This window comes from Meriones unguiculatus, chromosome 12 (genome assembly GCF_030254825.1).
Source record: "Meriones unguiculatus strain TT.TT164.6M chromosome 12, Bangor_MerUng_6.1, whole genome shotgun sequence".
Taxonomy (NCBI): domain Eukaryota; kingdom Metazoa; phylum Chordata; class Mammalia; order Rodentia; family Muridae; genus Meriones; species Meriones unguiculatus.
In genome coordinates, this window is record NC_083360.1 from 89,930,193 (window position 1) to 89,956,895 (window position 26,703).

General features: G+C 43.4%; 1 protein-coding gene across 14 annotated transcripts in view; it reads right to left on the reverse strand.

Moving 5' to 3' along the window:
* The window catches only part of LOC110542926 (selection and upkeep of intraepithelial T-cells protein 10-like), a 102,949-nt gene extending 78,555 nt beyond the window's left edge, over positions 1-24,394 (reverse strand). For 8 of the 14 annotated variants that reach the window (XM_060366162.1, XM_060366153.1, XM_060366151.1 and 5 more), the window contains exons 1-2: positions 24,239-24,394; positions 23,108-23,370 (exon numbers count right to left, since the gene is read on the reverse strand). The gene's annotated coding sequence lies outside the window, so the exon portion shown is untranslated. The other 6 variants (XM_060366161.1, XM_060366152.1, XM_060366154.1 and 3 more) reach the window with 4 other exon arrangements.
* Positions 24,395-26,703: the final 2,309 nt, after the last annotated feature.

A 26,703-nucleotide genomic window follows, 5' to 3' on the forward strand; every position in this document is an offset into this window, starting at 1 on the left:
TAGGGAGGGTTGCTTACTGACTTGCTTGCTCCTCATAGCTTGCTCAGCCTTCTTTCTTATAGCACTCGGGAACACCAGCTTAGACCTACACTAAATACAGACATCTGGGTCTTCCAAACCAATCATCAATTGAAAAAAATGCCTCACAGGCTTGCCCACAGTATGCTGGGGGCTTTTCTCAGCTGAGTTCCTTCTTCACAAATGATTATAGTTTGTGTCAGGTTGACCTAAAACTAGCCAGCCTACCATGTCACATATAATTCTCCAGTCTTGTCTTTTCTTCATCTTCTTATTCAATGACTGAAGAAGATCATACTTCAGGAACTTTCAACCTCAGCACCACTGACCTTTGGGGTAGATAAGTCTTTGTTGGAGGCTGTCTAGTGCAGTATAGGGTGTCAGGCAAAATCTCTGGTCTCTAAACACTAGATGTCAATAGTGTCTCCACTCTTGGTAGAAGTAACACGAAAATGTCTCTTGACATGTCCAGATGAGCCTTGGTTGGGACACAGAGAAAATAATCATCCGGGGTGAAAACCGTTGCTGTAGATTTCAGAGCCACATAATGGAAGGAACTTGGGTTCTGAATGACTGTGTAGAAGAGAGTAAATTCCACGTTTGTCAGCGGCATAAGGTAGAAATTAACTTTACTGAAATTTGTGAGCTGTTTGTTCAAAAGTTAGTCTATGTTGACTGATATAGTGTGACTATTATCCCCATAAGTAAACATTTATCCAGCCAGGCAGGAAGGATTTGGAGCAGAGGCCACCTTTGCCAACAAAGAGTCACAGAAGAAAGTGGGTTTAGGGTTTCCTGTGAGGAGATAGTCCTGAAGATAAAGAAAATAGAAGAATGTGCTCCGTATGCCCCAGAATTATACCTAAAGTTATCAGTAACCTAAGTCGCTTCTCATCTACAGTGGTAAAGAAACCTTAAATGCAATTTTTATTGCAGAATCACTCCTTGTGTAACTAGGATTCTGGGGCTCTGGGGGCACCAGTGCCTACTGTCCTTTTCTCATGCCACAGGTTTGGCTTAGTACAGAAAGTAGCATATAGCTTACTTGGTCCACTGCAGCCTACTATGTCCAATGAACATATTGGACCAATTGTCCTCTCGTTAATTGTTTTCAACTTGTTTTGTTATTGAAGCCAAGTCTCCATCTTTGGACAATATCAAGGGTTATTCTGTGGCTCCCCTGAAGCGTTGCTCTGTGCAAAGGTTCTTTGTGCCAGCCAATGAAGAACACGTTGAATATGGTTTGTGGCAGAAAACCAAAACTGGGTTAGAGAAGAATAACACACACATGCACACGCACACACATACTGGCCTCACCATGAATTCTATACGAAGCTCTCATCACGTAATCCATTTCCTTTCTTCATTGTCCTTTGAAGTTGCATGCAAGTGATATAGAAAAACTCGTTCCCATAAAGCTATCAGGATGATAAGACAAGAGTCTTCAGTGCGGGAATGACACCAGGGGAAGGAAAATAGCTGGATGGAAGCTGAGCAATATGGATGAACCCAGGTTTGATCTGTTGTGTATTGATTGGTCCAAAGTATGCAAATTTCTTTCCTTTTCCAGATCTGCGATTCCTCAACATAGCATGATGCTGTGGTTTCAATATGTCCCTCAAAGTTCATGTGCTGGGAACTTGGTCCCCAAAACAAAAGAACTGGGAAGTGAAGCCTAATAAGAAGTAGCCAGATCATAAGAGCTTTGCAGCAATCCATCGATGGACTGACGTCATTATTACAGTACTTATTCTGACACTGCATTTGTTATGTAAGTAAGCCTATCTTGATTTCTTGCTCTTTCCTTCTCATCCTTTCTTGCCCTTCTGCCCTCTTCCAAGAGATGATGCAAAGTAAGACTTTTATCAAATATCAGTGCCCAAGCACTTGTACTTTTCAGCCTTCAGAACCACAAACTAAATAGGTTTATGTTCATTATAAATTATCCAGATATTCTGGATATCTGAATATCTGGAGCCAGAGAATTGGATATTACAAATAGGGACACCAAGCTGGTCATCTCTTGATGTTATGGTAGCTACACTGAGAAGCATTCATTTGAGATGCTGTTGGTACATCCAATCACAGTCATCTGCTGTAGTTTCTCCTTCCCTGTCTCTTACCACATACAGCTAGAACTTCAGATATTGCAATGTTCTATAAAAGTTTCAGTGGCTTCCAGCAAACTTTCTAGAACCCAGACTTTCCCCAAACCTCAACGTATTCTACTAGGGGATAACTCAACTAGATAAAATCATAGTTCTCTTCAGTTATTATAGCCTACAATTTTCAAACTTTATCATTCTGATAATCTATATTACCCTTAAGTTCTCATCTAAGTATCTGGTAGCCTAAAATTCTAGAAATCTTAAAGTCTAAAACTAGGAGTCCAGACTCGAATTTTAATTTGTCTGTTTGCATAATAGCACTAACTCAAATTTTCACTGGCCCCTGTGCCCAAGAGACTCAGACATGACAGGTGACTTGTGAGCACACGTGGCCAGCTAAAACGTAGCATCTCTGCTCCCTTCTCCACCCTTCTGCCAGGGGTATGGCTGCCACTGCTGTCAATCATTACTTATTCAGTCCCCTTTCCCTTACCAGTTAGTAGAATATGCTGAGCCTGATCTGAGCCTTACTGCAGAGTCCTCATGCTGAGCTCCTCACTGCTTAATATTTCTATAATTCAGTCTCTTAGTTCTCTTCATTGCCAACTTTCAGACAATGGGAGGACTCTGAGTTTCTCATAATTTATGATTTTAGGCATTAAAATCTTAATCTTAAAACTTAATCCAGGCTGATTAAGTTTTAGATTCTAAAACACTATGATTCCAAGACAATGAACAATGCCAAAACAACTCTTATCAGAGGTTCAGGATGAAAGAATTCAAGGAGGCCTGTTACAAGCAAGCCTGCAAGAGGGAGTGATGGGTCTCAGGTGTGAACATGGTTGTATGGCAAGAGTGAAAGGGAGATAAAGCAAACTTTTTTTTTTGGCAGAACACCAAGAGTGACCACACCCTACAGTCTTCCTGGACCCTTGGCAAGCAGTTAGGACAAGTTTCATAGCCTCTAATCAAGTCTGTTACTTGCTTAACAAGTAACTATAAATAGAAAAATAAAACTGAGACATTATGTACAGAGTTGTTAAAGCTTTTTACGGCTATACATTTGGGCAGTTCTTCTCCCAAGGCTTAGAGTGAGCTCTCTCACCTCTTGCAGGCAGGGGCCAAGCCCCACATCTTCCAGGGTTGGTGTCTGGGATCTTTGATTCTTCCCAACTTAACTACAGATGCCTCTGGCTGTGGCGAGAGGTGGGAAGATATAACAGTGATTTAGACATGTGTTGGGAAACTGTGGCCTGGCCCAAATCTCAGATGTTGTAAGAAGCCCACGGGGGCTCACAGAAATTCTGGTCTGAACACACCCCAAAGCCAGAATCCCCATCTGCAGCCAGAAGCAGCGAAATCCCAGCTTGGGAAAAACTGAAGGGTAGAAGAGAGTGTTCTCTGTGCAGCAGGGCTGGGCCCTTGGTGGAGAGGGCCACAGTGGTATTGAGAAAGGTTGAGTAAGTCCACTATTAGCCAAACCATCTGTTTTTGCTGGGCATCCACCCAAATTCAGCAGCCAATGTGGGGGACAAGGGGGTCCTTTGTGGGAAGAGTCTATCCAGGATAAAGCCAATCATCAGTTTGGTTTTCACATGTGTTACAACATGGCTGTGGCTCTTCCACAGTCAAACAGGCTGACTCTTTTCTTATAAACCCCAAGGCTCCTCCATTATCCCATATCTCTCTACCCCTTTCAGTCTACATACTCTGTTCTCCTTTCCTGCTTCTGATGGCACTCAACTTTAGGGCACAACTCAAATGTCCCCCCTTCATTAAGAGTCCTTCTCCAACTACTTTTTCATACTTAAAGCACCATCATAGAACATTCCATTCCGATGTCAGGCCCCACTAGGCCACACTCCTCATCTCAGAATCCCCAGTCCTTTCACAAGACCTGAATCAGAAAAACATTTGGGCTAACTGCGGACTTGGAGGAGTGGGACAGGACACATCTCTGAATAGATGGATATATCTGCTCAGATCAGTGAACCCAAGGTGACATCCAAAACAGAGCTGCTTGATGGTGCCAAGCTCTGGCCAAGCAAGATGTCCAGGCTTTGCACTGCTAGTTCCTCCCCTCATTCACACATGACGAGAATGCTGGTGAGACAGACTGTTGGCCATGTTTGTATCCAGTTTTGGATGTAAATAAGGTGAGCCCAGCCATGTTTCTTTTCCTCTCTGAACTTGTCTTTTCCTCAACAGAGGAGACGTTGGACTTCAATTTGTTCCAAAGCCCTTTTTTCATGTTGGATATCCGTATATGTCTGTGGCAGTCTTCTGTAATACAGAAACATCTCTGTACCTGACAACTAGGCTTCTTCCCCCAGCCCGCCCTCACCGAGCACAGACAATGAGTCAAACATCACACTCCTGCTAAGGGTTCAGGGTGCAGACCCCAAAGTCTCTGCTTAGACTCCTGATAGAGAGTGACTCAAGGAAGACCATGTCACAAATTGTTTTATCATGGATGGTGAAGAAAGGAGGAAACTACATAGCAGATGTGTCACAGGAGAGAGAGAGACACATTAGCCTAGGACACGCTGGTTGGGCCTTAGATGTCTTAAGAACAGTAAAGTGAGCTGGGTGGGGTGGCACACACCTGTAATCCCAGCTCTCAGGGAGGCAGAGGCAGGAGGATCTCTGTGAGTTTGAGGCCAGTCTGGTCTACAAAGTGAGTCCAGGACAGCTAAGGCTATACAGAGAAAAACTGTCTCAAAAAAAGCAAAAAGAAATATAGACAGAAATAAAGAAGGAAAGAAAGAACAGAAAAGTGAAAGTAGGTGCTAGCAAGCCTAATCATTGGCACCCCGATCAATGTGATGGAAATTCGTCCTCTGTCACTCCTCAGATTCTCTTCACATTGACATCTTCCTTGGTCTTTCTCAGTTCTGGGAACACCAGGATAGCAAATTCCTGATCCTGTCTTCCCAAGGGCTTCCAAAGTAATACTTGTGGCCCTGCCTCAGGGCTCTCTGCCTCAGACCACTGCAACTCACACCCTCTGTCTCAGGGAGAGGTAGATATGTGAGATTTGTAGCTGGATCCTGCCCTCATGACCTACAGCCCTATAAAATAGCAAGCAGGAAAGAAAAGGGGGGACAAAGCTAAAAACTAAACACTGATGAAGATTGGAAGTGACTGGGGAGTCTAGGGGATTTATGTCTCGTGGAGCGAGATGGCCAAAGAGGCCAGACAGAGTGCAGCAGCCCTGACGCCTCTGCCTGGTTGATAATTTATCCCAGAAAGTAGAGACCTCTGTTTGCCACTTACACAGGCTGGGTGGCTCCCTGGGTCCTCCAAGCCTACTGTCTGCGGGGACCCAGACTGACTCACAAGTTTTGTTTTCCCACACCAAACCCACATGTTTGATACTTTGTCAATTCTCTCCACATCTAAGATCTTGTCAGAGGTTCATCTTACACTCCCGGTGAGGCTGGCAGGATGGGGACCCTCATCCTCATTGGCCAGAAGAGAAAATTGAAGCTGACAGAGGGTGACTCATGCAGGATCACCCAGGGAATGGAGAGAATGAGCCATTGTTGGCTGATGTTACAGCTCCTATAGGTACACATTTCCCTTCTCACTCCCTCCCTCGGCGCCTAACCTACCCTCAAATTAACTTTTCTTAGCCAATGAGTCAATTCAGCTAACCTCTGCTGCAAAACAATATTTACTAAGAACTGCTGCAAACACAGAAATGAACATAATAAAGGCACATGCCCAAAACAAATACACTCCTTTAAAATGTGTGTTTTTGGTGATGATAAAGATCTCTATCCAATATAATAAGCAGCATGACCAAACGAAGACATAAAATAAATAAATAAAAGCTTTGGAAAGAAATGGAGAGGGAGAGCAGAGACAATGCTGAGGTCAAGCACAAAGGAGTATATCTAGTTGCTAGGTTCTTCGAAAGCAATTCACAGGTCGCAAGGACTGCTCTTGTTCTGGATAGCAACCTAGCAAATGAGCTCTTGGCTAGAAACATGTCCCAATAAAGCATTCAAAACACAGACCGAACATTAACGTCCATACTCAGCTGTGTGATCAGTCTGTGAATATTATCTACCAACTTCAAGCGCAAAGCCTCGGTCTGTATAGTAGGATTGAAAAGAGAAAGAAACCAGAAGTTTGAGAATCCGATTAACCAGGTATCTAATCCTAACTGGACTCCTAGAGTTGATTTCTTAGCCTCTCTGGACCTGTTTTCTCATCCATTAAACAGAAACAGTAACACACCAGCCTCAACATTTTTTCCTGAAGACAAAAAAAAAAAAAAAAAAAGCATGCAAGGCCCCAATATGATAGATAACACATCCACCAGCACAATGGAAGACCACCATGCAGGACTGCCAAAGGTGGTGCTGGAAACTGCTTTTGCGGTTCTTTGCCGACCACCCACCTCTGGCATATGAAGGAGGGGGAACAGACCAACACTGTGTGGAGAGTTAGACAGGGGATTTCTGGAAAGAGCTGTGCTTTGTGCATCTTCATCCTCTCCCTCCCTTAGCTCCAGCCTGAGGAAAGTGGCTGTAATGGGATCTTTGGAAGCTTGATGTTTTCTCTCCATTCAGGAGATATGGTGAGCAGGAATCTGACTCCCGCTGATAAATAGGAGAGGTTAGAGGGTAGCTGGCCAGATGTTCTAACTTCAGAGTAAAAGGAGGTTGCTGCATAAGGGACAACCTGCACTCTCAGAGTTCATCAAGGCAGAGAATGCAGAAGTGTTTTTCTCAACTCCAGATCTGGACCACACAGAAAGGGAGATGGTCTAAGACCTGCTAGGCCCTGACAAAGGACCATGAGAAGCGGAGTCCTTGGATGAAAAGGTCTGGAGATGCTAGCAGAGGCCTAGCCAATGGGAAGGAGTCTGAAACACTCAGCATGCCCACATCAGGAGAACCCTTGCACAGGCTGGGAGTATAGTGCTCCAAAATAGCAAAAGCACCCTGAGAAAGAACACGTAAAAGTCAATGCCCGCCAGGCACAGACAGACCTTGGATCTACAAAGTCTACACTGATTTATATGCACTCTCCTGCCTGCCTTCCCTTCCCTTCTCCCACTACCTCTGCCAATGCAAAAAAAAAAAAAAAAAAAAAAAAAAAAAGGTTTTGTTTTAAATCCACTGTGGTCTAAAAATATATAAGGAAATTTCTAAGGGAACAAGAAGAAATTGACCCCACACACACACTTTACACCACAGGAGACTGATCAGTGGCAATTCTGGGTCCAGGTAAGTAGCGAGGAAAACCACAGCATTCAAATGAATTCTGGAGTTTACTATTGTTATTACTGGGGGTAATAATGTTATTTTATTTGATTGTGTCCCCCAGATACACAGGCTAAACTCTTTGTTTGCACCTCAACATTGCTGCATGATGGAGCCTAACCACTCCCTCCCCCTCCCCCAAAAAAATGAAGGATAGATAAGGGGCAGATAGTAGATTATATGAAAACTAAAGCAGAGAGGTGGAATACTGGGCATGAAAAAACTTATGCATGGGGGCATAATGTGGGGGTGGGAGAACCAGGAGGTATGGGGAAGGGCTAACACAAAGGAAGGGTACTTGCAAAGACATAGGAAAGCTTACTCTGTCACAATCCAACTAAAAGTATAATTGGAGGACTAATAGAACACACATGATCTTAAAGAAGAGGTTGAAATACTGGAGATTAACGGAGTAATCAGGAATGGGGGGAGGAGATTCAGGGAGAGTATAGTATAGTGGGGGGGTTAACCACATAAACACATGTGAAAAAGCATTGTGGAAACCCACTTGTTGGTGAGCTGTTTTCAAAATACAGCTTAAAAAAGTTGCAATTGAATTTTCCTACATGGGTGGACAACTCTGCTTCTGGAAGACGTGGATTGTTAAATAAAAATCCCAGGGCAAGGTGTAGAATATTTCCTAAGTGATTAATCAAAAAGGCCCCAGAGGTCTCAAAACAACACAGACTGTTGTCACTGACTTTGGTCGCCTACTATAACTACACAGTAAGAACTTATTGCTTAAGACACCACACATTTTTTTCTGCAAGACATAGAAACATCAATCTCAAACCAAATGGGAAAGGCCTCCATTATTTACTAGCTTTCATCGTGCCAGAAAGTACTATGCACACTGGTGGGAGAGAAAAGACATCAATAGTCTTACCCAGAGCCGGTCCTTAACTGTCACAATACCGACCTGTCAAACAAGATGTGCCCACTGGTACAACAGTGCCATGCCTATTACAGGTTAACTAGTCACTTCCTAATAGAACTTGAGACCTTCTCCATAGTATGGCATTTAATGAATGCCTAGTTTAGTAATTCTGGTCCAAAGCCCATGACTGGGGTGTCATAGGTCCTAGAGTATAACCAGCTATTGTTATTTTGCTAGAAGGTCATGTTGTCAAAATCCCTTCTAGATATTTGCGTTTATACCTATAGACCTGGTCTGCTCTCTGCTGTGATCAGAGAAACCCCTCTTTGCATTGAAAAGCAGTCATTGCTGACATGTGCATTGGCCAGAGTGCTGAGAGTAAGAGACAGAGTGTTCAACTCATTTCATGCCAAAACTCAGGGAACATTGAGAAAGAGAATATAGGTAGAATTTAAGAGCCAAAAGATGGGGACGAGCACTGCAACTCTATGTCTTCTGGACATTACAGGGCCATTGAAATCATGAACACACAACTGCTATGGTTACCTGCACAAGACCCACAGAATATCAAGCCAGCAAAAGTTTTGTCACATAGGTGTATGGCCCCACACTCATGTGTGTATATGGGTAGCTAAAACATGCACATGTGGGTTATCAAAAACAAATGACATAAAGTTTGAAGGGGAACACATTGGGGAAACACTGGGTAGGATAGAGGAGAAACTGAATGTTATATTATGTTTCTGTACGTATATATGAAATTTTCAAGAATAAAGAATAATCATAATTAAATGATTAGGCAATGAGGGTTCCACCTCAAGAATACTTATTACAAAAGTGTTTTGTCTGCAGATAGCTCTTTGGAAGATCACTTGCCTAGTATGTATAAGCATGTGTGTTCAACTCCCAACACTAGAAAATAAACACGTAAAATAGCTCAGGGCTATAAATTTAATCTCTTACCCATTTCTGCTCCCTCTTTGACTTCTGCCAAAAAAAGATACTATGGGATAGTACTCACCAGGTGTCCCCCACTGAATCTTGTAGTTCATGAACTGCAGAACTCTAAGGAAAAAAATTTTATTCCTTATACTTTATCCAATATTAGGTATTCTGTTACAGCAGCAGAAAACAAACTAGGACAAACAGTAATCATAGCATTCTAAAGGAAATTGGCTGAATATTGAATAGAAAATATATAAAATAAATGGATATAAATGACATAAAATATCTCTTGTTGCCCAAGAAAAAATGGAAGGTTTGTAAGATAAGTCCTGGTTTCATGAAAAAAAGCAAGAAGCAATTGAGCAGAATAACAGGTAGAAGATTTGTCTTGATTATATTCCTATGCATCTAGCTTATTCTGCATGGCAGTTACATGAAATGTCATCATCCTTTGCCTCCAGCTGGCCTTGAGTACAGCAAACTAGCCTCCATTGTTTCTCTGAGCCTTTGTTGACCATCAGTCAACAAAGCCAATCAGCTGAGGTATCTTTGAGCAGCTAATGTGTCTGACCTATGCACCCATCCATCGGCAGAGATGGGAGTAAACTTAGTTTTAAATTTTGGTCCACACAATCTTCAGGACTGGAAACCCCTTTAGATACATCCAGATGAGGAGCAAAGACCTTGCTCCTCAGAGCAAGAGCTTCCCAAATTTAAAAAACAAAAAGAAAGAAAATGATGGCTGGGGATATGGAATGAATAGGAAGAAAGAGAATGACCCAGACAGAGGAAAAGTTCCATTCTTTCTCTCTCTTCCTACCTATCCCATTATTCCACACAGCCTCAACCTCCAAACCTAAGACAGGCTACAAACTAGTGATAAGCTGACCAATGGTATATCTATTATGTAATAATCTTCTACTATGTGTCAGTCCCCACGTATAGATTAGCTTGTTCTAATATTAACTAAACTTTTCAAAGTAGGATGAGATGAAAACATTGAGACTATGAGGTTAAGTGATTTTCCTATAGTCTTATGACAGTATGGAGACGAAGCTGGGATTAACCCAGTCAGTCTGATTCCAGAGTCAATAGTCTTGTCAAGCTACCATCTTTCTAACATAAGCTGGAGTTAAGGAGAACCCAGCTTAGGTGCTCAGAATGCTAAAGAGATCCCCAACCTTCTCAAAGTACCATTTTTGTAGAAAAGAACCAGTTTCTGCTGACCCATATGCTCGCCAGCCACCCCAAACCAAGAAAACTGAAGTAGTATCACACATTTCCAGCTCTTTCCTAATCAACCAAAAATGACAGCTTTGGGGACCATAAAGCAGTGCCAATAATGTTTTAATCAGTTGGCAGATTATATCATCAGAGGGGCCTTCCTCTGCTCTCTGAAGGAGATATTAACTTCATTCATTCCCCCATTTTGCTAGTTCATTTGGTTCTTTGTGAAGGTGGGTGTGTGCAGGTGAGATAAGTTATCATTTCACTTGGCAGCAATCTTGCCTGGATTTACAAGGAAAACTTATTTTAGATTTTTCTCCTGACAGTGAACTTGGCCTTCCTTACTACCTTTTGAAACACTAATCTTTTTAGGAGAAAGTGGGATAAATACAATAAAAGAAGAAAGAAAGAAAGAAAGAAAGAAAGAAAGAAAGAAAGAAAGAAAGAAAGAAAGAAACAAACAAACAAACAAACAAACAAACAAACAAACAAACACTGGCTTTCTGACCTTGGGTAGATAGCCTAAACTATCCAGGTCTTTGTTCTCTAGGCAGAGCATAGAGAAAGTAACCACTGATCACAGACTCAAGTAGGATACCCTCTGGTAAAGTGATTTGGCCTTCATGAAGTGCTGTCCAAACTTAAGGCTGTGGAGCTAATCCTGCACCTGTCCCAAGGCCCTTGGATATCCCTGGAGCCCAAACAAGACCACAAGGGAGCCTGCAAGGTTCCATTCAGCAAACGACTTCCCTTAGCTGCCAGAAGGGACTTTGAGGACATCTGAAATGTGGTGGGAATGAGTATACTGTGTCTAATGTCTTTCAGCATGTGCCAAATATTCTGGAGTGTGTACACTTGAGAGCTTTATAGATTGGTGTGCATTAATAGAAGAGGGAAGAGCTCATTTATTCCTCACTCTACAGAAGAGTATTGAAGATAAATACTGGGATTCCAGTTGAGAACAAGGAAGACTTGAGTTTGCCTAAATGCAAGGGTGTTCATGGAAACACAAGGATCTGTAAGTGTTTATACGTGTATAGGTGAGTGTGCTTGTGAACATGCATGCCAGATATATGAAGAGGCATGTACATGTGTTGGAAACTGAATATAAATTGGTAGGTTTCTGAGTGCTTCTGTGTGTGAGAGAAAGAGAAGAGTAAAAGAACCCCTGGTTACAGTGCAGGGTGTTAAATCTGTTAAAATGCCTTTGAGCTAAAAGACTCTAGCTTAGCCATATGCACTGCTCAAAACAAAATACCACAAATTGAGTAATACATTAAAAACATAAATCATTTTCATACAGTTCTAGAAGCTAGAGTCCTACAACAAGGCACCAACCCTGCAGTCTAGTGAGAACCACTCTCTGCTTCCAAGATGGCACCATGTTGAATCCTCACCTAGCAGAAGGCAGAAAGGCAAAAATCCAGCTATAAAGAAGCTAATCCCATTCATAAAGTCAGACCCTCATTTCTTAATCACCTTTCAAAGGCCACACCTCTCAATGATGCCCTGGGGACCGAGTCCAACGGGAATTTCACAGGGTACATCATCCTTAAAGCTATAAAACTCCCTGGAATATCAGTCTAGTTCATTCCCCAATGTCCCAGATAAGGAACCCGGGTTTCAAGGAAAGGTCCATAAGACAAGCCAACAGACAAATAAAAAAGCCAGAATAGTGTATACACCAGCTCTTCTGAGTCTTAGGATCTTGCCTAATGAAGGATGAGTACATTTCAAATTTCACTTAGAGGGCTATAGGAAAGAACCTGGACACAGGATAAAGAGACTAGACTGACCAATACAATGCTGTGTCCAAGAGAATTTGAGCAGGTAAGCAGAATGTTGGGCTTCTGTTTTATGTGAACTTTCCTCTGAAGAGAAAATCAACTGAGACAAGAAACACTACAGGAACCTGCTATGAGGTAGGAGGTTTATCAGTTCATATCTGAGAGGCGATCAGTCTTCACTTAGGGGAGAGTAAAGAAAGGAAGGAGTGGACTATATGTCCATCTCATCACCTGAGCCTCTTGTGCCCATCAGAATGTGGAGACTGAGCTCACAAATTTTTAATATTTTACACAATGATGTAGTTTACCTACAACCTAGAAATAAGTACAAGCTAAATATTATTAGGACCGTCTAATAAAAACCCACAACAACACTATAAAGCAGATACAATTTTCTCTAGATTGCTTGTGAAGCAGCTGAGGCTCACTGTAGGAGATAACTGTTGAAGTACACACAGCCTGCCTGGTATATCTAAGGTTTAAATTGCATTTGCTTCAAACAGAGCAGTACATTAATAAGCATTTCTAAAGTACCTGTTTTTGTCTCTTTGACAGCTTAGGACTTCATGCACAGTCTCCATGTAGCCTTTCAGTGGTCAGTGCTCATTTTTTAGAAGAAAATGAGATTTAGAAATGCTGGCAAATTTGGTCAACCCATCTCATTCTAATGCCCATAATCTTTCAACAATTCTGCATTTCTTTCCAAAATCAGGAAAAAATGTGTTGCAGTACGATACAGAATAAAAGAAACTTAAGAACTCCTGTGGCTTGATAGTATACAAGGCTTAGATTGTTATCTGCTTCAAAAAGTTTCATCTTCAGGTGTGTCCCTTTTCTTGGTGATCAAAGCAAGCTAGACCCAGAAAAGCAGTTAACCCTCACTGTCAATTCAACTTCACTAAAAATCACCTAGAAGATATCCCATCTCAAGGCATATCTGAGGGGATTTCCAAAGAGATCTGAGAAAGAAAGACGTACCTTGACCGTGAGCATCACTGTCACACGGGCTGGGGTCCTAGATTGACTGAAAAGTTGTTGTTTGTTTGTTTGTTTGTTTAAAGAAATCCAGTAGAGTGCCAACATTCATCTGTCAGTGCTTCTTGGTCACATATGCAAAGTGACCAGCTATCTCAAGCTCCTGCCGCAATACTCCATAAAGACTTTACTGTCAAACTGAGCCAAACACATCTCTCTTTCCTGAAGTATCTTTACAGAGTATTTTTCACAGTAGCAAATAAATAAATAAACAAAAAACCCAAATATTTTTAAAACTAATGTAGAAAACTGGTACTGGAGTGGGGTTGCGGCTTGGAAAGACCTGACTGTTTTGTTTTTAAAGCCTTCTGAATTATTTTGTAGGATGAATGCTAGAGGCTAACCTAGGCCTAGAATGTTTTCAGCCTCTGAGATTTAATGCTTTATAACCTGGCCCTTTTCTTGTCCTTTCTGAGTGCTGGGCTGGCTGGATCAATTCAGCTGTTCTGGCTCAAACTCTTCTCCAGACTGACTGATTTAATCTGGCTTCTCTCTTGGTCCCTGAATTTCTCTCTCTGCTTGGCCTCAAAATAACCCCAGAAATCTTTTCTAATCTTCTGGCTCCTTCTCATTTTCTGGCTCATGCTGCTTCACTGGAGTTCTCTCTTTGTAACCTCTCTTTCTATTACTGTCCTGGTAAAAACTTCCTCTCTGCATTGCCCCTTAAGTAGCTTCCCTTTCCTCTTTCTTCACATGAGAGTTGAGCCTAGCCTATTCTGTCAAATCTTTCTATGAATCATCACTTTTTCTGCCACTCAATTAGACACCACTTTCAAACATGGGAGCCTTGTTCTACAGACTATCTTTACCTTCATGGTTTGGGATTAAAGGTGTGTATCATCACGCCTGGACCTAAGCTTCTCTTTACCTGAAACCTGGTATAGCTGGCCTTGAACTCAGATCTTCTTGCCTCTGTCTCCTGGATTAAAGGCATGTTTGTATTCCAGCTGGATCACACAGACCTAGAAGATCTTTGGCTGTGATCTCTTGCCAGAGCAGCAATGTTCTGAATTAAAATTCCTCTATAGTGGAGGAAATTTAAAGACAGCATAATGTCTAGGCTTTTGCATAGTTGATAGTTGATGCTATGGCTTTTATGATAAAATAAATCAGAAATACACAAGAAAGTGCAATTTGATAAAAAAAAAAAAAGTTGTGTGAGCAAGTTCAAAGTTTACTGCCGAGAAAACAGCTCTGATTGTTAAAGACATTGGTTGGCACCATTACAGAGAAACCAGGAGGTTTCCTGCTTGAAAACAAAGTGCCTAGGGAAGTGTTCTCCCAGATTCAGGCATCAGGTCACGGTCACTACTGCTGTGCCAGAGGGAAGCTAGGTGACACCCTGAGCTGGCAGCAGACCTTAGCAACACTGTCCACATGGTTTTTTAGGCACACAAAATGCAACATCATAGATGTGTGGAGGCTTGCACCAAGCTTTTAGAAAGCTTCCAATGGTGGAAGGATCAGATTTCCTGCAGGAAGGCCCAGAGGGGCGTTGTGTAAAGTTGTAAAGGTGAGACCGAAGTTGTAATGAAGACTGAAAGATGTTGGCAATTCTGGGACATCCACTGAGGAAAGCTAAAGGTACTAAGTAGAGCTATCCCAGGAGAGAAGCTCCAGCAGAGCTAGAGAGGCAAGGCTACTGCGGCCCACTAGAGCCCAGACGATGCCACAAGTCCCAAATGCCAGACAAAATAAAAATAAAAATAAAAATAAAAAACTTTTATGATTTACTGTTTGATTCAGTCCTTCCCATTCTCTTAGAATAGGAATCTTTATTTTTTGCCTTTGTTTATTGTGAGTACATGGATTGTTTTCTAACAGGCTCTTGTAGTTAAAAGATTACCTTTAGTTTCAGAAAAGACTTTTGACTTGGGGCTTTTTAATAATGTTAGAACTGTTAAGATTCTTGGGTACTCTTACAAATGACCTAAGAGCATTTTGCATTATAAAGTGGCCATAGGCCTTAGAGGTGGAACATCATGACTTAAAACTGGTGTGTTTGCATGTCAACATGGCAAGGAGTGGAGTTGTGATAGTTAATCTTCATTGTGGACTTTTACTTGAGATATAATCACCTACAAGACACAGCTCTGGGTATGTCTATGATGGTGTTTCCAGAGAAGTTTAACTGAGAGGGAAACCCACCTTTAATGCGGGCAGCGGCTTCCAATGAGCTAGGGTCCTCGACTGAATGAAAAAGTAAAAATAAGGAAGCCAGATGACTACCATCTTTCCTCAGTCTCTACTTTCTAACTCTGGGCATAATGTGACAGCTGTCTCAATCTCCTGTTGCCATGGACTGTACCTTCAAACTGTGAACCAAAAGAAAGGTTAAAGGTGCTCTTGCTATGTATATTTTTACAGCAATACAAAAGTAATTAACATAAGCATGTTAATCACATGTCTTCCTTCATCTGTTGAATGAGAGTAAAAGATGACAAGTACAAGAATATTATGAAAAAAAAGAAGTGGACCGATGAGAAGGAAGGACAGCTGTGGGTAATGGAGCAATAAATTCACCCATTGAAAGTACCAAAATGTCATAATGAAACTCACTGTATTGTACAACTAAAATACACTGATTTTTGAGAAAATGCTTGAGTGCCAAATCCTCACTGGAGACTAAAGGACCTCCATCCTGTCATCAACAACTGTATATAAAAAAGTAATATTTGACCTCAAAAGTCTCATTCCCTACCCACTCCAGGAATGTAGCAACTGTGAACTCTACTGAGCAGCCACATGGGGCTGGAGACAAGACAAACAAGACACACGGCCAAAATATTCCCATTGTGAGATTCAGGAAAGACCTGGTGAGTGGGGGTCATCTCAGTTCCAACCATCTGGAATTCTGCATCCTCACACCTATCAGGGACCTGTGCTTTTACCTCAAGGTCAACCTAATACAGGTTCTAAGGCATTCCTGCTGCATACTCAGACCTCTGCAGAATCCAGAAACTGAAGTGTCTGAGACATAAAATTAAGAGCCCTCTGACCAGAAAATAAGACCTAGAATTTGATTAGATTCCCACCATCACTGGTAGGTCAGGTCCAGCAGCACAAACACTCTGGCCCTGATGCTTTTCTACACATCCCATGCTCTCTCCTCCATTGTCATTTCTTCCCACTGTCAGCTGAAGTCCTGCTCTAAACCAGCCAGGACATCTAGAGCCTGACTCCCAGAACCCCCATGTGCATCCCCAAGACTCCCACTGCATCTCCTTAGAAGCCTTGGGTAACTCAAAAGAATAGATATGGCTTGTATACCCACCCACTCTCTCTTTGAACCTAGAGCTCCCAAACTAATAATCTACACTACCTCTCCCTTTCCCACCGGCTTATCTGCCAAAACCCCAGCATGCCTTGGTCAAGCTTACCCAACTTACCACATGAGCTGAATTCTGACTTTTTGGTCCCAGAACCTCTAACCTCACCCCACCCAAATGCCTGAAACTCATTCTTGGCCCCACTTTAAAGGTTTTTAAGACTGAGTAAAAGCCATCTTCTGTCCCAAGTGCACAGATATCAAGACCTATGGGTACTTCCTTCCTGACCACAAAATGCCATCATCAGAGTCCAGTAAGGGCTTGGCTCACTGTCCTCATCAAGGTCTCCCCAAAGTTTACTCCAGAAAACACAGTTGTCAGAAAACACACCCAAGAAAGTGGTCAGGAAGCAACCAATCTGAATTATTTACTGTCCCATGGAAGCCAGCCAGCAGATTCTGGCCACGAAGATACTGAGAAAATATTTATGTGGGTCCTGATGGATGTTTGGCCAGGAAGACTGCCCGCTGTCATCCTTTCTTCCTGCTGATAAGGCAAAGTTACATGTCAGACAGCTCATAGAAAAGCTGGGCAGAAAGTTCTGGCATCTGATCAGAATGGGGTATGTGCCCACAGCACTTGGTTCCAAGGCCCGTCTTTGCTACCAGCTAGAGTTGCCCTCCCAGGGTCTGAGATCCTGGGTCTGTGCCATCATGGCAGAGGCCAGACAACCTCAAGGATTTTGTGATACTATGAGATTGCAACTCAGACAGAATCAAATGGATTCTGCAGATCTGCCATCATGATGCCATTGGTTCATCATGGAGCTGTTTTTCTTGGCATCCTGGAAGCGTTCCTGAAATTCCAGCATCCTAGGATTTTTCTTTCCACTGATCCAGTTTCTGTAACCAGATGGGAGAACTCTATCTGGGAGAGGAAGGTCTGAGCTTAAAATGAAAGGGTAAAAGAGACGTGGGGGTGAGTTTAAGCAGTGTTGATTGTGTGTTCCATAATAAAGCAGAGCTGGGTACGGAGCCACAGTGAGATGTCCTGTGGCTTGTCCTCAAAGTCACCCTGAGACCCACCCTCTCCCCCAGAGGTCACCATAAGGCAACTGCAGGTAGCCTACAATGCTCATCTTATTTCTGAGCTGCTTCCTGTGTTTCTTACCCCTTCTCTACTTATCACTTTCCTCAGCCATGGAGTTCCGTCCTTGTCCACAATCACTTTCTGCCCCTTTCTTAAAGGACTTCTGTCCTCCCCATGTCCCCATTCCCTGCAAACAACCTTGCCTCACAGGTCCCTTCAAAGGTTGAATCACCTAAAGCACCAATGATGGATTGCAGATACAGGAAGCGGTTCAAAAAACCCAAGTTCTTACAACCATTTTCTAAATTCAAAGATTCCTGACAGCTCTTCAGAGATGCTTCATGCCATCTAGTTCTGGTGGCTTTTCTGAGCCGGAGGCACTTCCAGCCTTCCTACGCTCTCAGGCCTGTACTCCTCTGAGTAGTTTCTCCTTCTGAAGGTGATCTGGTAGCCATTGAAAAGTAAAAATCTGGTAATCTTCTCTACTGGATAAGTGCCTTCAATTAGTGTTTCCTCCATAAATTAAGGACAGGCCTAGCCTGTCAACATATCATATCATGTCAGCATATCTTATCTGAAGAATTATTCTAAGCACATTCCTTTGATCCACTCAGTGGATGAACAGCAAACATCTACTCTATGCTAAATATTGTGCAAATAATCTGTGAGACAGTATGGAAAGAAGACAAACTCCACCTCCCCCAGGTACCTAAGGTCCTCAAATAGTAGCTCAGAACATGACCTGCCCCTTCTGCCCTGTCTAGTCCTCACACTTTCTCCTAGTCACTGCCTCACTTATGAAACTGTGGAATTTCATTATAAGAAATCAGAACCTAAAAAGCCTTTAAAACCAGACAGGTATAAAATTGGAATGGGGTGTTTCACTAAAGGTGCCCACCTAGAATGCCATGCTCTGTGGTAAGGCCATGTGACCTAGAATCACATCTTGAGACAATCTGATACTGGACCCTATTATCTTACAGCCAGATAACCAAAGGGAGGCAAAGCTGAACTCATATACAAAGAATAGTAGTTCTGGCAGGACAGTAGTGGCACTCACCTTTAACCTCAGCACTCAGGAGACAGAGGCAGGCGGATCTCTGAGCTCAAGGCCAGCCTGGTCTATAAAGTGAGTTCTAGGACAGCCAAGGCTACACAGAGAAATCCTGTCCCAAAAAACAAAAACAAACAAACAAGACAAGAGTAATTGTCTGAGCCACAGGCAAGACATTGTACTAGTTAATATCATTGTCTCTAGAATCCTGTCCAAAATGCTAAGAGATCAGCTGGGTTAAATTCTCTGTTGTTCCAACAAGGAAATGAGAAACACAAAATAACCTCTGTGGCCACAGCCTTGAATTGGTTGATTGTAGAATCATATTCAGATCATTTTAATTCTACAGTCACCTTTCAGGTACTCAGCCAATGACTCCTACTGGGTAGCACTGTGATTAGCCCTGATTAGAAAGTCACTCACCCCACGGAAGTTGCAAGTTAATACTCTTTACTCATTCTAGAAGAAAATAGCTAAAACTCAAATGGTGTGCCTGAGCAGAAGTCAAAGAGGCACAGCTGACCTCATAAGAGGTTTCTAACGGGGAAACACGGATGCTTCCCAGAGAGGAAACACGGGAACAGGCCCTTGAAAGCTGGGAAGAAATTTACCCAGAAGAAAAGAGGGTCTCCACAGATGTCCCAAGCTAAAGGGCTGTGAAAGATTGTTTTGCTGTTTGGGAGACAGCTGGTTGATAGGGAAAATTGACAAGATGCAGATAGAAATCTGAAGGGTGTTAGGTGAAAGGAAGGAGGCCCTTGCTTTATACTTAAAGCTCAGGCATCATAAAAAGTTTCACTTAGAAAAACAACATCTTATAAGTCAATGTATTTCTAAGTATGGAGAAATTCACATGTACCCTTTATAACTTACAGTATTATTCTTACTAATAATAACATAGGCCCTTATGTATCAGGCGTAAATATCAAATTGATTTTAACCCTGAACATCAGTCCTGTGGGTGAGATAAGCTTATTGGGTCCAGAGTCTTCTGACTGTCCCTCTAGCCCAGGACTGATTCTCAAGAACAGCCATCCAGATCCTGAGCTCTAGGCCAGCACAGGCTGGAAAAGCTGAGCCTGGATTTCTGGCCTGGGTGGGAGTCTGAAGCAGCTGCTCAGTCTCATCTCACTTCGAGATTGTAAAATCCTGCGACTCAGCAGCAAGGCTGGCTGCCTGCTGGGGCTGATGCGCTGAGCCGTGGGTGGTCAGGAATGTCTCAGGACTTCCTGGGCCCAGTGTTCCAAGTCTAAGTGTCTGGATTAATGATCCATCCCCAGGAGAGCTAGCCGAAGCGCTGACGCCAGGCACGGGGCATCGATTCGACTTTATACTCTTAAGTCTGCTTTCAGCTGAGGCGCTCCAGGTGGGCTGCATTCTAATAATTAACAACCCCTGAGCCCTACCACATGAATGGCCTGGGAGAGGAGACAGTCTCTGAGTAGGTGAAAGGAGTGGAAACCCCAAAGCATAAGCATAGCGCCCAGCAGACCACCCTGCCCACCAGCCAACACATTGAGCCCACCTGGGTGCTGTACATTGGGTGACTGGGGTCTCACCTCTGAGTGTCATTAAGCTTTTAGAGGGATGATGCATGATGACTTGCACCCTCACTGAGGGTATCAAGAGTGTCAAGAGTGGACAGAGGCCAGCTCAGGCAGAAAACAGAACTCACGTTTTATCTTCTCAGCAGCACAACACCTCTTTCAGGTGTGTTGAGACCCTCCTCGAGGTGACAGAAGAAAGAGGTGTGACTTGATTTGTATTTTACAAGAGAAATCGTGACAGAGGTGCTCTGTTATTCGCACATATGTTTAATGAAAGCTGAATGCATATTACTATGTTCCAGAGGCGGTACCAGGTGTTGAGGATGGCAAAACATAGACCTGACATCACGAACCTATTGATAGTCAGGGCACAGGGAAAAGCTTAGTGTAGTAGAGGAAACTGATATGCGAACTCTGCTCATGAGCACGTCAGGAGTCCTTAGAGAGTCAATCAGGTTGGTACATTGAACACACCAGAGCATGTTGGGCACAGAGTATCAAGGCAGGAATGAGCAATTTCACTCAAAACCAAGGGTGCAGGTAGTAACGGAGAGATGAAAGGAGCTTCAGACAAAAGCCATGTGGTTGTCTGCAGAGCAGGATTGGAGCATGAGACCTACTGGCCCACGTTGTAACCCCAGCAGTTAGGGATAGGCAAGGGGATCAGGAGGCTGAGGACAGCCGGGGGCATGCTAACACACACCATGGGAGATGATCTAGAGAAGTTCTAGTTGGGACAAGAGATTTACCCCGAGGGAGTCCGTGAGGAAACAACATGGTTAGGATTGCACCTGAGGAAACTTTCCCTGCTGCCTGAGCATGTGCTGAAGAGGAAAGAGAATGACCCAGACAGCATTTGGGTGGCAAGAGATAGCGGTGACCTGACTTTGTCACTTTGACCACGAAAGACACCAAAGTTTTGTCTGGTCTGGGAAAGTCTGTCTTAGGGCTTTTCTCATTGGAAAAACAGCATGCCCTGTGGTTGTCGGCTGATGCCAAGTCTCCTGAATGTGGGCTAGTTCCACCCTCCTCTGATGGGTGAATAAACTGTAATATTCTGGCCTCTCTTATAAACTTCCCCCACTCTTTACAACACATTTTTTTTTCCATGGTGGAAAGCCCTCCTATCCCCAATACATATGGAGAGAGCTCTTCTATTGCTAACCTTAGCTAACTCCAGAAGATACGACTTCCTTTTCCATCCAAAACTAAGTATGGGTCAGGCGGCTGAGCAGCTAGGAATGGTTTGCATTGCTATGCCCTGTGGAGGCAACCTCTGCCTTACTGCCATGATTTCAAGCACAAACACACAGCGTTTCACAGATGGCCCCTAGCTGACCTCCGTGGCTCATACTCTTTCCTTTCCGTTTATTAACTCTACCTCAAGGTACTTACTATCCCTTGAACACCCAGTAGTATTTGTTCTCAAAATGGAAATGTCTTTTTTTTTTTTATCAGAATGCTAATACTCACATTCTAATTCAAGCAGTAGCAAACTTAGAAATTGGGGGGGGGGTGATAAAATTTTTCTTCTTGGATTCCCTCTAACAATCTCATAAACTCTATTCCCCAGAAATAACACTGTTAACTTTTGGGAAATACCCTTCTAGATTCTTTTAAGTGCTTTCTCTGCCTTTTGTAAATTCTTACCTGTTCTTCAGGACTCATAGTTCTCAAGCTGTGAGTTGTGACCCCTTTGGAGGTCACAAACCAGAAATCCTGCACATCAGATGTTTACACTGTGAGTCATAACAGTAGCAGAATTACAGTTATAAACTAGCAATTAAGATAATTTTATGGTTGGAGTCACCACACGTGAGGACCAGTATTAAAGGGTCACAGCATTAGGAAGATTGAGAACCTTTGCATTATATAGCCAGGAAGATGACCTATGGGTGAAAACACTTGCCACCAAGCCTAATGATCTGAGTTTGATCCCAGGGACCTACAGGAGAAAAGGTGAGAATCTATTCCTGTAAGTTGGCTGACCTGCACACACACACACACACACATACACACTAAAATAATAATAAAAAAAATTTTTTTGACAGTTCATTATGACACTGAATTCTCTCCTCAGTGAATTCTCTTTGACCCAGCAGAGGCCGGCTGTGGCATTTGCCACTCAGCCCTGACGTCATGTGTCCTCATGCTGTGCTGCCATCAGATTGCAAGCTCTGTGATGGTAAGCTCTGTGAGAACATAGCTGCAACAGTCCTGGTCTGGTTACTATATATAGACACAGTGCCTTGTGTATTTAGTAGACCCTTACTAAATATTTATCAGATATGTAGATGCATGGACAGACAGATAGATGAGTGTGCAGATGAATGGATGGATCAAAAGATGCGTGCAAGGACTGATGACATTCCTGTAAAACACTCAGCACAATACCTGTAAGGGGATAAGGTTGACACCAAGCAGTGAAAAGGATCTCCGCTGGGAATTAGGAGCCTGGGCTAGTGTCTGGCTATGCCGTCCAATTGCATTACTTTCGTACGTTCCTCAGCCTATCTGACATTCCATTTCCCCACTGGAACTGAATAGTGGGGCTGGGTAATTCTCCAAAAGCCTCTCCAACGGATGCTCCAGAATGCTCAGTTGGCAGTGACCCAGCACCCCTATTTCACACCTCTATAATTACCCACCTGCATGCCTTTTATTATAGAGATTGGGGTGGGGGTGGGGCTCGTTAAATAAAGGGCAAAAGGAAATTGCTGGCTTGCCAAAATGACATTGCTGGCATTAAGTAGATTAACGTCTGAAATGAAAAGCCCACAAAAGCAAAAGCAAAACAGAGAAGCAAAACCAAAACAGAAAAGCGACCATGGCTTCCGCTGGAGGCTTCATGGTCACCTGCTCCAGCCTGTCTTACCCAGCGATCAATCTGTCCTTACAGGAAAGGTCACAAAAGTCATTCCTGTCTTCCCAATGCTCAGTGACATCGAAAGAATGATCCTGAGCATCCAGTCCCAGGCTAGGGAGTCAAGAGATGTGCAGGTGGAAAGACAACGTGCAGAGCGTGAAGCTGGGATGAGAGGACAAGGCTGAGTGGTCTTCAGTTCTGAGATTTAGAGCAGCAATCCCTGCTCCCAGTGATGATGAGTTGTTCTCTAGACAGCTTCTGAGCAGGGCTTTCTGGGCAAGGGGAAAGAAGATGAAGAGAGTGGCATGAGAGGGGCACAGGTGTGCATAGAAGCAGAGAGGAAAGGACAACACTACTCCAATGTAGCTTCTTCTGGTCATACACCTGCCTCAAGATAAAGAGTACAAGCACTGTATCCCAAGACACCGAAATGCAGTGTTAGCCCCCACCCCATGCCGAGTCCGAGGGCCAACATGCACAAGCATTGATTAGCAGTGATGGGTGGAGGCTGCTGCCAGATCTGTTGCTGGTGCCAGCTAGTTCTGAGACACAAACAGACTGTCTGGAGACAAGATTAAGACATTGGCCAGTGTGCAGTATTGACACTTAGAAGAAATGCCATGATCTTAGTGTAGACCACCAGCCCTACCCATGGGTCTCCACTGATCCAGTGATGGCCATTAGGCAGTCGTGAGACCTCCTCTACTGCCCCTCAAAGGGTCTCCTATGGCCAGATTGGGAATGGGAGAGTTTAGGGAAGCATTAATATATAGGGAAACTCCTTCTAGTTGACATCTCTGTAAAGATCACATACTTTATATACCCCTCCTCATTTCCTCCTCAGAGAAGCACAGAGAGACTAAGAAACTGACCCTCAAAGAGGCTTCCTAAGACTCACAGCAGATAAGTTGCCAGTGCTAGCTTCTGCACTAAGATCTAAATCCCTGCTCCTTCCCCCACACAGGCCTGCCATTTGGACCCTGTCTTGGCCCTGTGGATACATACTTTCTGGTTTTGCTGTGGATCCAGTCATTAGTGGATGAGCTTTGGTTAAAAGCCACAACTTCTGTAATGCCTTGAACTGTTAGACATCAGAGCTGTCACATCAACAACCCAAGGGGTATTCTCAACATGACTTACATTACCAGCTGCTTCTGCCAGGGTTATTTGGGATGTTTTCCTTCTGAAGAGTGACAATCTAATGACATAACCACAGACACGGGACTGAGTATATGTCCTGGTAGAAGGCCATCCTGGCACCTTATTAAACCTCCACAAGCCACACATAGGCCCACATAGGTCAGTCCTGGTCAGGATCACCCATGCCAGACTAGGTCCCCTGGTATTAATCATTGACTAAAGACCAGTTAAACTAACATCCAGTTCATTAAAGATTAAGCTTCACCCCCATACCCCTCAGGGAAGGGAGCTGTGGCTCGGTAGCCATGTCCTGCTCTGGGAGGTCATTGACTGTGAAAGTTTTCTCAGAGAGCCTCCAGCGAGAGCCTCAGTGATGGACTGAGTTCCAATCATGACTACTCTTCCTTTCTTTCTTTGTTTTTTTACCTTCTTTCTTTAATTTTTTCAGGGTTCCTTAGTTTCTTTTTTTTTTTAGATTGATTAATTGATTGATTGATTATTTATACAGTATACTACCTGCATGTACACCTGCAGGCCAGAAGAGAGCACCAGATCTCACTATTGATGGTTGTGAACCACCATGTGGTTGCTGGGAACTGAACTCAGGACCTTTGGAAGAACAGCCAAGTGCTCTTAACCTCTGAGCCATCTCTCCAGCCCCCATGACTACACTTTCAACTCACCAGGGAACACTGATCATGCCAGTTCTGCATTCAGAGTTCTAATTTTCTCCCTAGGTAAATTACCTCCTTAGGTAAATGGAGAAAACTTCACTGGTTTTGCCATCCTTGAGGCAGTACCTTTGCTTGCCTTCTCACTCTGAAGGTCTCATTTGTCCAGCTGCAATTGCAATGTTAAAACCATGGAGAGTTGGCAATGAGTCACCACTCCACCCTGAGGTAAAGAGGGCAGGGTCTCAGACCTTTCCTCCTTGCTCCCCATAAAAAATACAGACTGCATTGCTCACCCTAAAAGCATGCCGGCTTCATTTTCTGGGAACTAGCCAGAGACAAGTCTTTAGCAAAGTCCTCTAAGTTCATTCATCTACAAGAAAAAAAATTCCCCATCTGATCTATTCCTGGAACCTCCCTTTGGATTATGCCATTCTTGTTGGGTCTGCCAAACCAAAACTTTATAAACCTAGTGAAGACACTGGACCTTCACAAATCAAGATCCAATGTTGAAGTAATGGTGTAATACAGAGTGAAGTAATCAATGACTGATACTGACCATCATGGGCTGTAATTATGCCAGGTGATATCCCTACATGGAACTAGGATTACAACAAGCAGATTTTTTTTAAGGTGGGATGTGTGAAGCAAAGTAAGGGAGACAGTGCGCTCGGTAACTGAGCCTCACCTCTTGCTCTTTAACCATTTCACAAAATGAATCTACTCACCTCTTTGTCTGTAGATGGCAGCACTGTCCCCTTTCTCTCTCCAAGAGGAACCTCGAATTTCAGTTGAGAACAAGTGCTTCCAGAGGGTAAAGTGCAGATAAATTTGCCCCAGAGCAAACATCCTCACATGTGTGAAATGTAACAAATGTGAATTCACTGAACTTCGGAAGCCTCCCTCTACTTGTAAAACAGCCCTTCCAAGAATCTAGCAAGATTCCAGAAATCACCAAACGTTTCCTGAAGAACTATTACCCATGGAGAGGGTCAGCACCTACAGAGCCTGGCTTGGAAACTCCTGAGCGACAGAGGCACTGCGCGTAATCCTAAAACAGCAACCTTCTCCCCAGCCATTCTGCACCAGTGTCTCACCTTGGGCCTTTTCACAGACATTACCTTCAGCTCACACATGCTGAGTCCTCAGTTTGTGCCCTGAACACTGCTAAGATGGTTGCCTATACTGTGTGTTTTTTTTTTAACCCATGCTCCTGATGTCTGACTTTACCGTGAGAAAACAATGGATAGATGAGTTAACCTTGGGCCGAGAATGCAGCTTTGTTAGTATATAGGAAGCTTTGCTTTTGACCCTGAGAATCACATAAACCTGGTATGTAGGCATGGTAGTGGAAACTTCTAACCCCAACACTCACGAGGTTGAGGAAAGAGGATTGAAAGTTCAAGGTCATCCTGGGCTGCCTAGAAAAGTTCTAGGCGGGCCTCAAATATATGAGACTCTGTCTCAAACAAGCAATAACTACAGGACGTGTCAACTTTTCAGGCTAGCCAGCCTTACACAAGTGGGAAACTGAACAGGGTAGAGCCTCCCGTTCAAGGTCACATGGAAGGAGTTACATGAACAGGGCAGGGAGCCTGCTCTCCTGTTGGCCACTGAAGGAAGAATTTAGAGAGGCAGCAAGCCAGTGCAGGACTCAGAGATAGGGCCAGATTAGACTCATACCCAAAAGCCCCTTCGAATACCGTGACTACTCTCTAAGAAAGTCTTGGGGAAGGAGTTAGGCATGCCTTGCAGCCATTGTAAGCTCTGCCCCGAGCAAGCCATTTGGATTGA